General features: G+C 47.6%; 1 protein-coding gene across 1 annotated transcript in view; it reads left to right on the top strand.

The window, feature by feature from the left end:
* C8H17orf113 (chromosome 8 C17orf113 homolog) overlaps nucleotides 1-14751 on the top strand; it is a 142120-nt gene that overhangs the window by 39810 nt on the left and 87559 nt on the right.

Genomic DNA, 14751 nt, shown 5'->3' with positions numbered 1-14751 from the left:
TGATTAAAACCAGTTTGTGGTTACTTACTCTATAGTGGATTAGAGTGTATCTGTGTTTGTGAAAAAGACATGGTTTTCTGTTGGCATTGACTATGCAGGATCGATCGATCTGTACTATTCTGGCTGGTTTAGTTTTACAATAGATGTTTGATGTTCTACTGCTCACTGCAATGTTTAGGATGCTGCCTTTTCCTAGGTACACTTTCGTGTGACTCACAGAAGTTACTGCTTAAGATATGGTAGAATTGCTCTGTAGGTCCTGAATGACATTTGTGTATAATACTGGATTTTGGAGAGGGTTGTGTTAAAAAAAATGATCAGCCCCGGATGTCAAATACCCTAGGTACGCCACTGAGGAGGGCTTTGAAAGAGCCCCATGTGGCATCATCAATATACATATAATAGGTGTTAAAGATACATTAATTGTCAGATGCACCCAATGTTTAGGCTCCAGGCACTCTGCATGTGGTATGCACAGTTTCCTGTTTCATACATTATCCCTTGGATTCTATATAGCACAGCTTACATTGTGTGCACAAATACAGGTGTAGCTTGTATTTGCACATGCACCTTAATTAGTTAACAAGCCAGTCAGCGCTGATTGCCAATTGACAAGCAATTATTGACATTAATTAGAATGTACACGTATTCTATAACTGCTGTGCATAAATTCTAAGTTGCATAGTTGAAAAGTGGGTGTGGCCATGAGCATGGAATGGGCAGGTCGTAGGTGTTTCTAAAATCTATGCACATTGTTATTAGAATACACCCGGCCGGTGTCTAATTTAGGCATTGGCATTTACACCAAGTTTTACTTGGCGTAACTGCCCGCAATTTAATTTAGTCATGCAAACTGGCATTCACCGTATTCTATATACCACGTGGAAATTTACTTATTCTGTAAAGTATGCCTAAATTAAGGGGCACTTTATAGAATACATTGGCACTGATTTTTTTTTTTTTTAAGGTGTGATATATAGAATCTAGTCCTGTATTCTGAGGAAATGTAGCCATGCAGTCACTATTATTTGCATAAACGTCTGGCTACAATGGGATTAATATATGTACATATTGGATGTTGTGGATACCTTTATGCAAATTTCCGGGTTGTCAATGGCTATAGATTTTTAAACAGCAAAGTAGTGGGCTCTCTGGCTCCAGCAATCTCTTTTGAGCCTCTGAAGATCAATCCAGATCCTTAAGGGTGAAGTTGTGGGTCTGAGTTTGGGAAAGTAAGCCAGCTTTCCTTGCATTCTTTATTATTTCTGCCTGTTGGCCTAGAAGCAAGGTCTCACAAGACATCCCATCACTCCTCATAATTCAAGAGCAGTCCACACTTATTGTGACAAGTCCTGCGGCCTTCAACATCCAGTTTGAGATTCTCTGGAAACCAAAACTCGTGAATTCAAATATACTTGTACTTCATTTACATAAGTATTAAAAGTCAAAGTGATTTTAAGTTCTAGTCCAAGAGGACTAAAAAAAAAAAAAATTCTTCTGCAGTCCATTATTGACCTTCTCTCTATTAAGAAAATTGAGTATTTTAAGGTGAAAGTTTATCAATGTGGGCTACTGTTATGACCTAATAATGCAAAAACAGAAGAAACAAGTCTTGGCAACAAATATGATAAAAAAACAAACAAACAAAGATGACTGAAAAAATACTGAAAGGACGATGCTTCAGATAAAAAATCCAGATAAAAAAATAATGTTGATCGCTGATCAAGACTCGACACAGCTGTGTTTCGGCCTACAGGGCCTGCATCAGGAGTCCTTCACGATCAGATATATCAATTCTTGTATTCATTGTATAATTATGAAACTCGTAATACAGCTGCAGTGTCTTTTGCATCAGGAAAAGATAGTGCTATGCAATGAAACCTCTCCTTTATGTTCCTGCCACCGCCCTGTGTTTAAATCTTTTATTTTACTTCAAGTCGCAGTGGCAGTGAAAGCAGCAGGCTCACCTCCAGCCTTCCCTTCCCTCTGTGTCCCGCCTTCTGATGTATTTCCTGTTTCCGTGAGGGCGGGACACTGAGAGGGAAGGGTGGAGGTAAGCCTGCTGCTTTCACCGCCGCCGCTGTGACTTGAGATAAAATAAAAGATTTAAACGCAGGGCAGCAGCAGGAATGGAAAGGAGGGCTGTTGGAGAGCTGAGGGCGAGCAGGAGGGGCTGGGGTTGGAACTGGAACGCGGAGGCTGAAAAGGGAGGCAGATGGAGGCTGGGGCGAGTCACTGGACATGGATGAGAAGGGAGGGCAGAGGAGAATCGCTGCATATGGATGGGAGGGGAGGGCAGGGGAGAGAGGAGAAATTGCTGAACATGGATGGTTAGGGGAGGGCAGAGGAGAATTGCTGGACATGGATGGGAGAAGAGGGCAGGGGAGAGAAGAGAATCGCTGGACATGGATAGGAGGGGAGGACAAGGGAGAGAGGAGAGTTGCTGGACATGGATGGGAGGGGAGGACAAGGGAGAGAGGAGAGTTGCTGGACATGGATGGAGGGGAGGGCAGGAGAAATGCTGGACATGGATGGAAGAGAGGAAAGACAGGGAGGAGATGCACATGGAGGGGAGGGGGGAGAGGAGAAATGCTGGACATGGATGGAATGGAAGGCAGGGAAAAGGAGAAATGTTGGAGGAAAGGAAAGACAGAGGAAGGAGATGTACACGGATGGAGGGGAAGGGAGAGAAGAGAAATGCTGGACATGGATGGAGGGAGAGGGAAGACAGAGGTAGTAGAAATGCTGGACATGAATGGAGGGGAGGAAAAACAGAGGAAGAGATGCACAAGGATTTAGGGGGGAGAGTAGAAATTCTGAACACAGATGGTGGGGAGGGAAGACAAAGGAAGGAGATGCACGTGGATGGAGGGAAGAGTTGAAATGCTGGACATGGATGGAGGGGAGGGAAGAGATAGTAAGTGAGATGAACATGGATGGAGGGGAGGAGAGAGGTGAAATGATGAACATGGATGGAGGGGGGGAGAGGAATAAAAGCTGGACATGGATGGATGAGAGGGAAGAGAGAGGAAGGAGATGCATATGGATAGAGGGGAGGGAAGAAAGAGGAAGGAGATGCATACTGATGGAGATGAGGGAAAGGGAAAAGAGGAGAAAAACTGCACATGGATGGAGAAAATAGGTAAAAGCTGGATCCACTCTACACCTCCTCCAGTCAAGTCTGTGGAGGACCCAGCTTTTACCTATGGATGTAGGGCAAGAAATGAAGAAGAAAGGAGGAAAGTAAAGAAATAAATGGAAAGGAAGCCCTGGAAACGGAGTTAAGGGAACAGATAGAGAGCAGCAGAATCAGAGACTGGGACCAAAATGATCAGAAAAATAGTGGCCTGGAATATGTCCAATTTGAGATTTACATCTGCTATCTTATTTTGCACTGGGTATACTGGAGCTGTAATAGCTTACAGAAATTATTTATAATGAAAAAAAAATCACAGGCTGCTTTTTTTTTTTCCTATACTAATATAGTATTTTCAGTGATACCTGTTTATATGCGCCATGGCTAGTATAAGGGGTGTAGCTAACAGGGGCGGAGCCATAGATGGTGACCCTGCCCATAATGAGTACCGGTACCGTTTATCCTACAGAAAAAAGCACTGGTAATAGGAATTAGAAAATAAGGGGACTAATTTTAAATAAAGTTGCACGCAAAGTCAGAAAGATGCAGGAATATAATCTCAGCTAGGGTAGGAATGGATAAACGTGTCTTGCTATAGTATGTGCAGCTGGTGTCACTCCTTGTGTGTGATTAGCAAGTTAGTAGCTTTTTCTGTTAAAGGCCTGGTTGAAAAGCCAAGCTTTCACCTGCTTCCTGAAGTAGAGATACTCTTGTATTAAGCAAAGCCTTTCAGGGAGTGCATTCCAGAGTGCCCTCTTACATCTTTCATGTTCACTGTGATTTGCTTCAGTTCCTCTGAATCATCACCATTAAATGCTATTTCTAGCATGGGTATCTCCCCACCATCCTCCTTAGTAAAAATTGGGAATCAAATCTATGGCCCTCTGCAAGGCAGGTAGGCTCAATATTTAAAACAATAGAGATTATGATTGTAGATAAAAATGCATACCTTTTACTTCTAATCAGAACAGACTAGAAGCATGTGGACCTAATTCAGACTGTGAAGCAAGGCACAGAACTTTATTTCTTGTGCTGTTACGTTAATTTAACATTAGCTTCTTTCCCCTAGCATCCCCTGGAGGAAAGGAAGTAGTGGCTAGAGCAATGGGTTGAAAATCAGGAAAGCCAGGGTTCCCACATCTACACTCTTTGTGAACTTGGGTAAGTCATCTTCTCCGAGAACAAGCAGGCTGCTTGTTCTCACATGTGGGTGACGTCCAACGGCAGCCCCAGGACCGGAGAATCTCCCTAGCAACAAAAGTTTGCTAGCCTCGTGCTCCCGTGCGCACTGCGCATGCGCGACCGTCTGCCCGCCCTTAGCGCGAGCGTGCTCCTTAGTCTTGTTTTTTTCCGCGGCTTGGAGCGCTGCTTTGCTGCTGTTCTCTGCCCCAGAGACCTCCTCGCTGCAGTTCTACAAGTCTTTCGCGAAAGTTTTTCGCCATATTTCGACTTTGTTCGAGTTTTCTCGTTTTTCCCTCTTCTTAAAAAAAAAAAAAAAAAGTTCCTTTATTTTTCCGTAGGACTTTTGCTCCTGCTAAGTTTTCTTTTCTTTTTCGTTAGCGGCCATTTTGGGCCGCCCGCGCGAATCTTTTCATTTTTGGTGCTTCTTTCTCAGGCACCATCACGTTCGACCTCGCCGGCGTGATTTTTCCGCCCATGTCCGCGAAGCCTGCCAGCGGCTTCAAGAGGTGCACGCGGTGCGGCCGGACCATTTCACTCACTGACAGACACGCTTCATGTCTTCAGTGTTTGGGAGCTGATCAACGTCCCAAACGCCTGTACGCTATGCCTCCAGTTAAAGAAGAGGACTCGGGCGGCGAGATTGGCTCAGTGGAACTCTTTGTTCGGAGCCAGGTCCGGTTTTTCGGTATCGGCGGAGCCAGCGGTACCGAGGTCATCGCAGGCATCGATGTCGGTATCTGAGGGTGCATCGACGTCCGGAGCGCAGTGAGAGCTGTTCAGGAGTCCCACGCTAGTAGCAGTGAACCATCGAGCGGGTCTCCACCTGTCTCGAGGGATCCTGTTCTGCAGGCCCCTCGGGCTCGACCTTCTTTGGACCCGGCCCCGAGGAGACGTGTGGATTCCACGTCCTCCTCTTCGGTACCGGAGGGTACCGCAGGCATGCTTCGAGCAAAGGCTAAGAAGCATCGTCATCGGTCATCTTCCCGTCATGGTACGGAGAGCTCCGGGACGCCAAAGGATTCGGCACCCGAGAAGCTCCGACGCCGGGAGGATCGCTCGCCCTCCATTCAGGAGGTGTCGGTGCGCTCTGCTCCAGACAGTCCGGTACCGCCTCTGCGCTCCAGGCAGGTTCTGACATCGTCGCCTGTACCGGCTCCCTTGCCTTTCTCCACAGCCATTCTACCAGAGATCCTGGGAGAGCTGTTGCGACCATCTCCGGTACCCTCGGTGCTTTCGCTGTCGGTACCGTCTGTTTCAGTACCGCCGGTGTTTGCGCCGTTGGTACCGTTGAGAGAGGCAGCGGTGGGCTCCTCGCCCGTGGTGAGGTCTCCCGACGCCGGTACCGCTTGTGGTGCCGGTGTCGGCTGCCACCCAGGTTGACTCCCTGCCGACGTCGTTGGGGGAAGCTTCGTCGCCTGTGGCACGGGAGTCTTCCTCTCGACAACATCACAAAGGACATCATTCCTCCATGTCGAGGCGGGCACGGCTTCGGACTGAAGTTCATGAACTCATGTCTGATACCGAGGGGGAGGACTCGTGGGAAGCAGAGGCAGACACCAGGTATTTCTCGGACGAGGAGTCCTGTGGTCTTCCCTCCGATCCTACTCCCTCACCTGAGAGGAAGCTTTTTCCCCCAGAGAGTCTTTCCTTCTCATTTATCCGGGAAATGTCTATGGCTATTCCCTTCCCTGTGGAGACTGTGGATGAGCCCAGGGCTGAAATGTTCGAGGTCCTGGACTATCCATCACCTCCTAAGGAATCGTCCACTGTTCCTCTTCATAATGTCCTCAAACAGACATTGATGACGAACTGGGCGAAACCATTAACTACTCCCCACATTCCCAAGAAGATTGAGTCCCAGTACCGAATCCACGGAGATCCAGAGTTGATGAAAACCCAATTGCCTCATGACTCTGGTGTGGTGGATTTGGCCCTTAAGAAGGCCAAGAGTTCTAGGGATTACGCCTCGGCGCCCTCTGGACGTGAGTCTAGAACTATGGATTCTTTTGGGCGGAAGGCCTATCATTCTGCTATGCTCGTGTCCAAAATTCAGTCTTACCAGCTCTACACGAGCATCCACTTGCGGAACAATGTGCGGCAGTTGGCGGACTTGGTTGATAAGCTTCCGTCGGAGCAGGCCAAGCCGTTTCAGGAGGTGGTCAGGCAGCTGAAGGCGTGTTGTAAATTCCTGTCCAGGGGTGCTTATGATACTTTTGATGTTGCATCCAGGGCCGCTGCTCAAGGTATAGTGATGCGCAGACTCTCATGGCTGCGTGCCACTGACCTGGACAGTAGAGTCTAGATGCGTGTGGCAGATGCCCCTTGCCGGGGGGATAACATTTTTGGCGAGAAAGTTGAACAGGTGGTAGAAGAGCTCCACCAGCGGGACACTGCTTTTGACAAACTCTCCCACCGGGCGCCTTCAGCATCTACCTCAACTGGTAGACATCTTTATGGGGGAAGGAGGAATGCTCCCTACGCTTTGATTAAGCGTAGGTACAATCCACCTTCCCGACAGTCTGCTCAGGCTAAGCCCCAGTGCGCTTGTTCTCGTCAACAGCGTGCACCTCAACAGGCCCCTGCAGCTCCCCAGCAAAAGCAAGGGACGGACTTTTGACTGGCTCCAGTGCAGCATAGCCGAGATCAGTGTCTGTGCTGGACGATCTGCCGGTTGGAGGGAGGCTAAAATTTTTTCACCAAAGGTGGCCTCACATAACCTCCGATCAGTGGGTTCTTCAAATAGTCCGGTTAGGATACTCCCTCAATTTGATATCAAAACCGCCAAATTGCCCACCGGGAGCTCAGTCCTTCAGCTCTCACCACAAGCAGGTACTTGCAGAGGAACTCTCCGCCCTTCTCAGCGCGAATGCGGTTGAGCCCGTGCCACCGGGGCAAGAAGGGCAGGGATTCTATTCCTTGTGCAAAAGAAAACAGAGGGGATGCGTCCCATCCTAGACCCAAGGGGCCTGAACAAATATCTGGTCCGAGAAAAGTTCAGGATGCTTTCCCTGGGCACCCTTCTTCCCATGATTCAGGAAAACGATTGGCTATGCTCTCTGGACTTAAAGGATGCTTACATTCACATTCCGATACTGCCAGCTCACAGGAAGTATCTGCGATTCCGTCTGGGAACACGGCATTTTCAGTATTGTGTGCTTCTCTTTGGTCTAGTGTCTGCGCCCAGAGTGTTCACAAAATGCCTGGCTGTAGTAGCGGCATTTCTATGCAGACTGGAAGTGCATGTGTTCCCTTATCTTGACGATTGGCTGGTGAAGAACACCTCAGAGGCAGGAGCTCTACAGTCAATGCAGATGACTATTCGACTCCTGGAGCTACTAGGGTTTGCGATAAATTATCCAAAGTCCCGCCTTCTTCCAGTACAAAGACTAGAATTCATAGGAGCTCTGCTGGACTCCCGGACGGCTCGTGCCTACCTTCCCGAGCTGAGGGCCGACAATCTCCTGGCTCTCGTCTCTTGAGTACGGGCTTCTCAGCAGATCACAGCTCAGCAGATGTTGAGATTGCTCAGCCACATGGACTCCACAGTTCATGTGACTCCCATGGCCCGTCTTCATATGAGATCAGCTCAATGGACCCTAGCTTCCCAGTCGTACCAAGCTGCGGGGGATCTAGAAGACGCAATCCGACTGTCCACGAGTTTTCTCAAATCCCTACATTGGTGGACAATTCGATCCAATTTGACCCTGGGACGTCCCTTCAAAATTCCTCAGGCACAAAAAGTGCTGACTATGGATGCGTCTCTCCTGGGGTGGGGAGCTCATGTTGATGGGCTTCACATCCAAGGGAGTTGGTCCCTCCAAGAGCAACGATTACAAATCAATCTTCTGGAGTTGCGGGCTTTCAGGGATCCCATCAAATTATCCATGTTCAGACAGACAATCAGGTTGCCATGTATTACATCAACAAGCAGGGGGGGCACAGGATCTTGCCCCCTGTGTCAGGAGGCTGTCAGAATGTGGCTTTGGGCTCATCGGAATGGCATGTTTCTTCAGGCCACTTATCTGGCAGGCGTAAACAGTCTGGCCGACAGACTGAGCAGGATAATGCAACCCCACGAGTGGTCACAATTCCAGAGTGGTGCGCCAGATTTTCCAAGTGTGGGGCACCCCCTTGGTGGATCTCTTTGCTACTCGAGTCAACAACAAGGTCCCTCAGTTCTGTTCCAGACTTCAGGCCCACGACAGGCTAGCGTCGGATGCCTTTCTCCTTCATTGGGGGGAGGGCCTCCTGTATGCGTATCCTCCCATACCCTTGGTGGGGAAGACTTTACGGAAACTCAAGCAAGATCACGGAACCATGATTCTGATTGTGCCCTTTTGGCCCCGTCAGATCTGGTTCCCTCTTCTCCACTCCGTGGAGATTGGAGTGTTTTCCAACCCTCATCACTCAGAACGAAGGGGCGCTTCTCCATCCCATCCTCCAGTCTCTGGCTCTCACGGCCTGGATGTTGAGAGCGTAGACTTTACCTCCTTGGGTCTGTCAGAGGGTGTCTCCCGTATCTTGCTTCCAGGAAAGATTCCACTAAGAGGAGTTACTTCTTTTTATGGAGGAGGTTTACCGTCTGGTGTGACAGCAAGGCCCTAGATCCTTGCTCTTGTCCTACACAGACCCTGCTTGAATACCTTTTACAGTTGTCTGAGTCTGGTCTCAAGACCAACTCTGTAAGGGTTCATCTTAGTGCAATTAGTGCTTATCATTACCGTGTAGAGGGTAAGCCGATCTCAGGACAGCCTTTAGTTGTTTGCGTCATAAGAGGTTTGCTTTTGTCAAAGCCCCCCATCAAACCTCCTACAGTGTCTTGGGATCTCAATGTCATTCTCACCCAGCTGATGAAACCTCCTTTTGAGCCACTGAATTCATGCCATCTGAAGTACTTGACCTGGAAGTTCATTTTCTTGGTAGCAGTTACTTCAGCTCGTAGAGTCAGTGAGCTCCAAGCCTTGGTAGCCCATGCTCCATATACCAAATTTCATCATAACAGAGTAGTCCTCCGCACTCACCCTAAGTTCTTGCCAAAGGTGGTGTCGGAGGTCCATCTGAACCAGTCAATTGTCTTGCGAACATTCTTTCCCTGTCCTCATACCCGCCTGCTGAACGTCAACTGCACACATTGGACTGCAAGCGAGCATTGGCCTTCTATCTGGAGCAGACAAGCCCCCACAGACAGTCCGCCCAATTGTTTGTTTCTTTTGATCCCAGCAAGAGGGGTGTGGCTGTTGGGAAACGCACCTTATCCAATTGGCTAGCAGATTGCATTTCCTTCACTTATGCCCAGACTGGGCTGACTCTTGAGGGTCATGTCACAGCTCATTCTGTTAGAGCCATGGCAGCGACAGTGGCCTACTTGAAGTCAGCCACTATTGAAGAGATTTGCAAGGCTGCGACGTGGTCTTCCGTCCACACATTCACATCTCATTACTGCCTACAGCAGGATACCCGAAGCGACAGTCGGTTTGGGCAGTCGGTGCTGCAGAATCTGTTTGGGGTTTAGGATCCAACTCCTCCCCTCTAGGCCCATTTTTATTCTGTTCCAGGCTGCACTCTCAGTTAGTTGGTTAAGTTGTTAGGCCAATCTCAGTTATGTCCTCGCCGTTGCGAGGCCCAATTGACCATGTTTATTGTTTTGAGTGAGCCTGGGGGCTAGGGATACCCCACATGTGAGAACAAGCAGCCTGCTTGCCCTCAGAGAAAGCGATAGCTACATACCTGTAGAGGGTATTCTCCGAGGACAGCAGGATGATTGTTCTCACAAACCCGGCATCCTCCCCTTCGGAGTTGTCTTCCCTTTTTTTGCTTTTTACTGGACTGAGGAGCACTCTCGTGCTGTGGGCGGGAAGATGGTCGCGCAGTGCGCACGGGAGCGCGAGGCTAGCAAACATTTGCTGCTAGGGAGATTCTCCGGTCCTGGGGCTGCCGTTGGACGTCACCCACGTGAGAACAGTCAGCCTGTTGTCCTCGGAGAATACCCTCTACAGGTATGTAGCTATCGCTTTATCTCCCATTTCCTCAGGTATTCACTTAGACTGTAAGCTCTCTGGGCAGGAACACTAATCACCACTCTACAGCTTCATATATCCAGTAACATTACAGAATCTTCCCCTGATATCCTCTTCCCCAAAGCAAATGGACAAGATGTCAACTCGTATCACTCCAGTTTTTCACCTCCTCTCCAGCTTTCTCAGTACTGGTTGGCTTCTGAAAGTTGTCCAGTGTGACCAGCGTTATTTCACTCGCAGATGCTTTGTCGCATGACCATTATATTTATCTTTGAAGAATCTGATGACCCATGATGAAAACCTATTAAAGGGCGAGGGGATTTTATATACTACCTTTCTATGGTTTCAAAGTAGTTTACATATTATATACAGGTACCTGGGGCAATGAAGGGTTAAAGGCCCTGTTTACTAAGCTGCGCTGTAGGCGCGCTAACGTTTTTAGCGTGCTAACACTAGAGACACCCATAGGAATATATGGGTGTCTCTAGCAAAATTGCTAACGTGTCTTAATAAACAGGGCCCTATGTGACTTGCTCAGAGTCACAAGGAGCTGCAGTGGGAATCGCATCCAGTTCCCCAGGTTCTCAAGCCATTGCACCAACTATTAGGCTGCTCCTCCACTCAAGGCTTTTGTGTCAAAACTTGGCCAAGTTGGGTCTTTCTTCAATAAAAGTATCTAACTATGTCATCCATTGCTTCTTCTTTCTGTACCACTTTTGCTGTTTTTTTTTGTCTCCTACTGATCCTGCAAGGACCATTACTCTTGGTCCTGTTCTGACATTACATCCATTCAAGTCTTTTTATGGCCCAGTTCATCCAGGTTTTTCAGTAAACTCAGAATGAGAAACAAGCTTTAGTAAATTAGGGCCTCAATCCTTTTGCTTTTATTTAAAGACTAGTAAAAAAGGCCCATTTCTGAAACAGGCGCTAGCAAGGTTTTCCTCGGAGTGTGTATGTTTGAGAGAGTATGTGAGAGTGACTGTGTGTGAGAGAGAGAGTGAATGTGCGAGTGTGTGTGTGAGAGAGAGAGTGAGTCTGGGTGCAAGTGTGTCTGTGAGAGAGAGAGTGTGTGTGTGCAAGAGCGTATGTGAGACACAGTGTGAGAGAGAGTGTGTTTCACACAGATACAGTGTGTGCGAGAGAGAGAGTGTGTGTGAGACACAGATTCTCTGTGAGACTGAGTGTATGAGACCAAGAGAGTATGTGAGTGACTATCCAGCTCATAATTGAAAGTGATCGCCGGCCATTTCCTGACACAAATCGGGAGATGGCCGGCGATCTCGGAAAAGCGGCGAAATCAGTATAATCGAAAGCTGCTTTTTTTGACAGCATCGCTGCTTTCCCATCGCCTCGCCGGCGAAAGTTCAAAGGGGCGTGTCGGCGGCGAAGCAAAGGTGCGTATGGGCGTGGCTACCAGATAGCCGGCTTTCGCCGATAATGGAAAAAAAAACGGCTTTAAGCAGTATTTTGCCGGGTTTACTTGGTCCTTTTATTTTCACGACCAAGCCTCAAAAAGGTGCCCAAACTGACCACATGACCACCGGAAGGAAGCGGAGATGACCTTCCCATACTCCCCCAGTGGTCACTAACCCCCTCCCACCAAAAAAACCCCACTTTAAACACTTTTTTCCCAGCCTATATGCCAGCCTCAAATGCCGTACCCACCTCCATGACAGCAGAATGTGTTCTGTCCTCCGACAGCCTTTTCCTGCTTGTGATGTGGCTCTGGGGTGAGTGTGACACCTTTTCTGTTATTTGCACTGCAGAGTCACATCAGCAATGCATTGTGGTGGGTGTAGGTATTGGTAGTTGGTAGGCTCTACTCCCCTGGTGCTTTCCCCCAGCTTACTGGGTCAGAGTGTGCCCTGTTTTGTTTCCTGTTGTAGTCCATGCGGTAGTGGCCATTTTTGTAAGCCAGTTGTAGTTCCCTTTCCTTTGTTACCCACATTAGAGAATGTAGTTCTTACCTTGAATGGTGCTGAAAGAGGGCATTGTACACCATTGTGCCAGCTCTGACCTACTGCTCATCTTAGTACCAGGGGACTCTTTGCCAGTGGGGCACAACCTCTGATCTGCAGTTAACTGTGAGTAAACGTGCTTATTCAAATAAAGGACTTTTTCAAAGAGATTAGTCTTCAGGTGTGAACTGGTGTGCCAAAGTTATACAGCAGCAATAAGTCCTAGAGGCTGTATGCAGGTCCCTGGAGCAGTTTTAGTGGGTGCAGTACATTTGTGGGTAGTGGGTTTTTTGGGGGGGGGGGGTTGGGGGGCTCAGCTCCCGAAGTAAGGGAGCTATGCACGTGGGAGCTTTTCTGAAGTCCACCGCAGTGACCCCTAGAGAGCTCGGTTGGTGTCCTGGCATGTCAGGGGGGCCAGTGCACTAAAAATGCTGAATCCTCCCACGGCCAAATGCCTTGAATTTGGCTGGGGTTTGAGATGGCCAACATAACTTTCCATTATCGCTAAAAAACAAAGGCAGCCATCTCAAACCTCGGCCAAATCCAAGGCATTTGGCTGGCCGGAACCGTATTATCGAAACAAAAGATGGCTGGCCATCTTTTTCGAAAATACGGGTCTGGCCAGCTGTTTGCGGCGCCGCCAAAATACATCGCCGGCCATGTATTTCGCCGGCGCCTTTAGATTATTCCCCTCTGTGTGACACATAGAGAGTGAATGTGATACAGTGTGAGACATACAGTGTGTGAGTGAGAGAGAGAAAGACTGACTGTGAGAGAGAGTATATGTGTGTGACAGAGATACCGCCCCCCCTCTCTCTCTGGTGTCTGAGTGTTACTGTGCAGGATGCTGAGCTCTGGCTGTGCTTCAAGGAACTGACCAATCCTATTTAATAGAATGCACCTCCAACATTCTGAAGCCGAGAAACCTCGTGTGGTTAGTCACTTCTGCTTGTGACAAACCCGGAAGTACGTGATGTCAATTCAGGAGATGGATACAGAGAGCAGGAATGCCTCAGCCATGCAGTCAGCTTCAGAATGTTGGAGGTGCATTTTATTATATAGGATGTGACATTTGGCAATTTCTTGTAATGTAAAACAGAACAAGGATGTATATATTAAGGCAGGGGTTCTCAACCCAGTCCTCGGGACACACCTAGCCAATCAGGTTTCCATGACATCCTCAATTAATATTCATCCACCTTTTAATTTGTTGATTTCTCAAATGATATTCAATACGTAAATGATTGTACTAAATTAAATCTACAAAATCTATATCTTAAAAATAAAAAAAAGTTTTGAAATATATCAAGGTGCTGAGTACATCCTCATAACCTCAAACTGGGATATCGTGGACTAATGATGAAAATCATTGCACCCACAATGCCACTCTTTTAAACTTCAGAACTCTACAATTGTGTATGACACAGCCCATTCAATTTAATAGGCTGTATCGGTGCTTGCGCAGCTTAGTAAACAGGGGGGGTTTGTTAATATTGCACTGCAGATGTCTTCATCTTTCACACACATATCCCAAAAAGTATATTCTAAACCAAAACTTCACCCTCGTGATTGCTGGAATTATCTGTGGCGCAGAGTTCCTGAATTACCCTGACCTTGAAAATTTCTGTTTATTAAAATTATCTCAATAGAATCTTCAAGTAAAATTGTATTTTGATATCCACTTGAAAATAATAAAAAATTTTCTTGCACATGTACAAAACTTATTGATGCTCCTCAAACGCCACAGCTGATAAGTCGGCTATTTAAAACCATACTCTTCTTCAACATTTTATTCTCCATGATTATTTCAGTATCTTGCCTGACCATGTTTTGTAACCTTGCGTCATCAGGAGACCAAATAAAAAAAAAAAATTATAATATAACTGCATTACTAATCAATTCACACAATTTTTCAAAACACTTTTTTAGTTTGTTTATTGACATCCTTCAGAAGAGAATCCACACTCCTCTTGGAATGGTGCCTAGTTGAAAAAAAGACACCAACACATGCGCTGTGTAACAACTCTTCCAAGGCAAGATACTGAAATCATCATGGAGAATGGAATGTAGAGGAAGAGGTTTTAAATAGCTGGCTTACTGGGTGTGGCGTTTTTGAGGAACTCAAGTTTTTGTACTTTTAATTTCAAGTTTTAAGAATTATTTTTGACTAGGAAAGTAGGCCCGTTTCTGAGAGAAATGAAACAGGCGCTAGCAAGGTTCTTGTCTTTCCCGTGCCCTCGCTCTGCAGCCACGCGGCGATTATCATCTGTCCCCCCCTCCCCCCTGCAGGCACACACTGATTCTCCCTTAGAGTTGCAGGGTTCTCTCCTCTGTCCCCCCTCTCCAGGCACCCAGCAATTGTGCTCTGTCCTCTGCCCCCCTCCCCTCTCCAGGCACCCAGTGATTGTCGTCACAGAGAATTAGGTGGAAGCACACCACAAATTGAGGATGAGAAGAC

The sequence above is a fragment of the Microcaecilia unicolor genome, chromosome 8 (assembly GCF_901765095.1).
Source record: "Microcaecilia unicolor chromosome 8, aMicUni1.1, whole genome shotgun sequence".
NCBI classification, from domain to species: domain Eukaryota; kingdom Metazoa; phylum Chordata; class Amphibia; order Gymnophiona; family Siphonopidae; genus Microcaecilia; species Microcaecilia unicolor.
The sequence above is the reverse complement of the archived record's forward strand: the minus strand, read 5'-3'. Positions and strand labels throughout refer to the sequence as shown.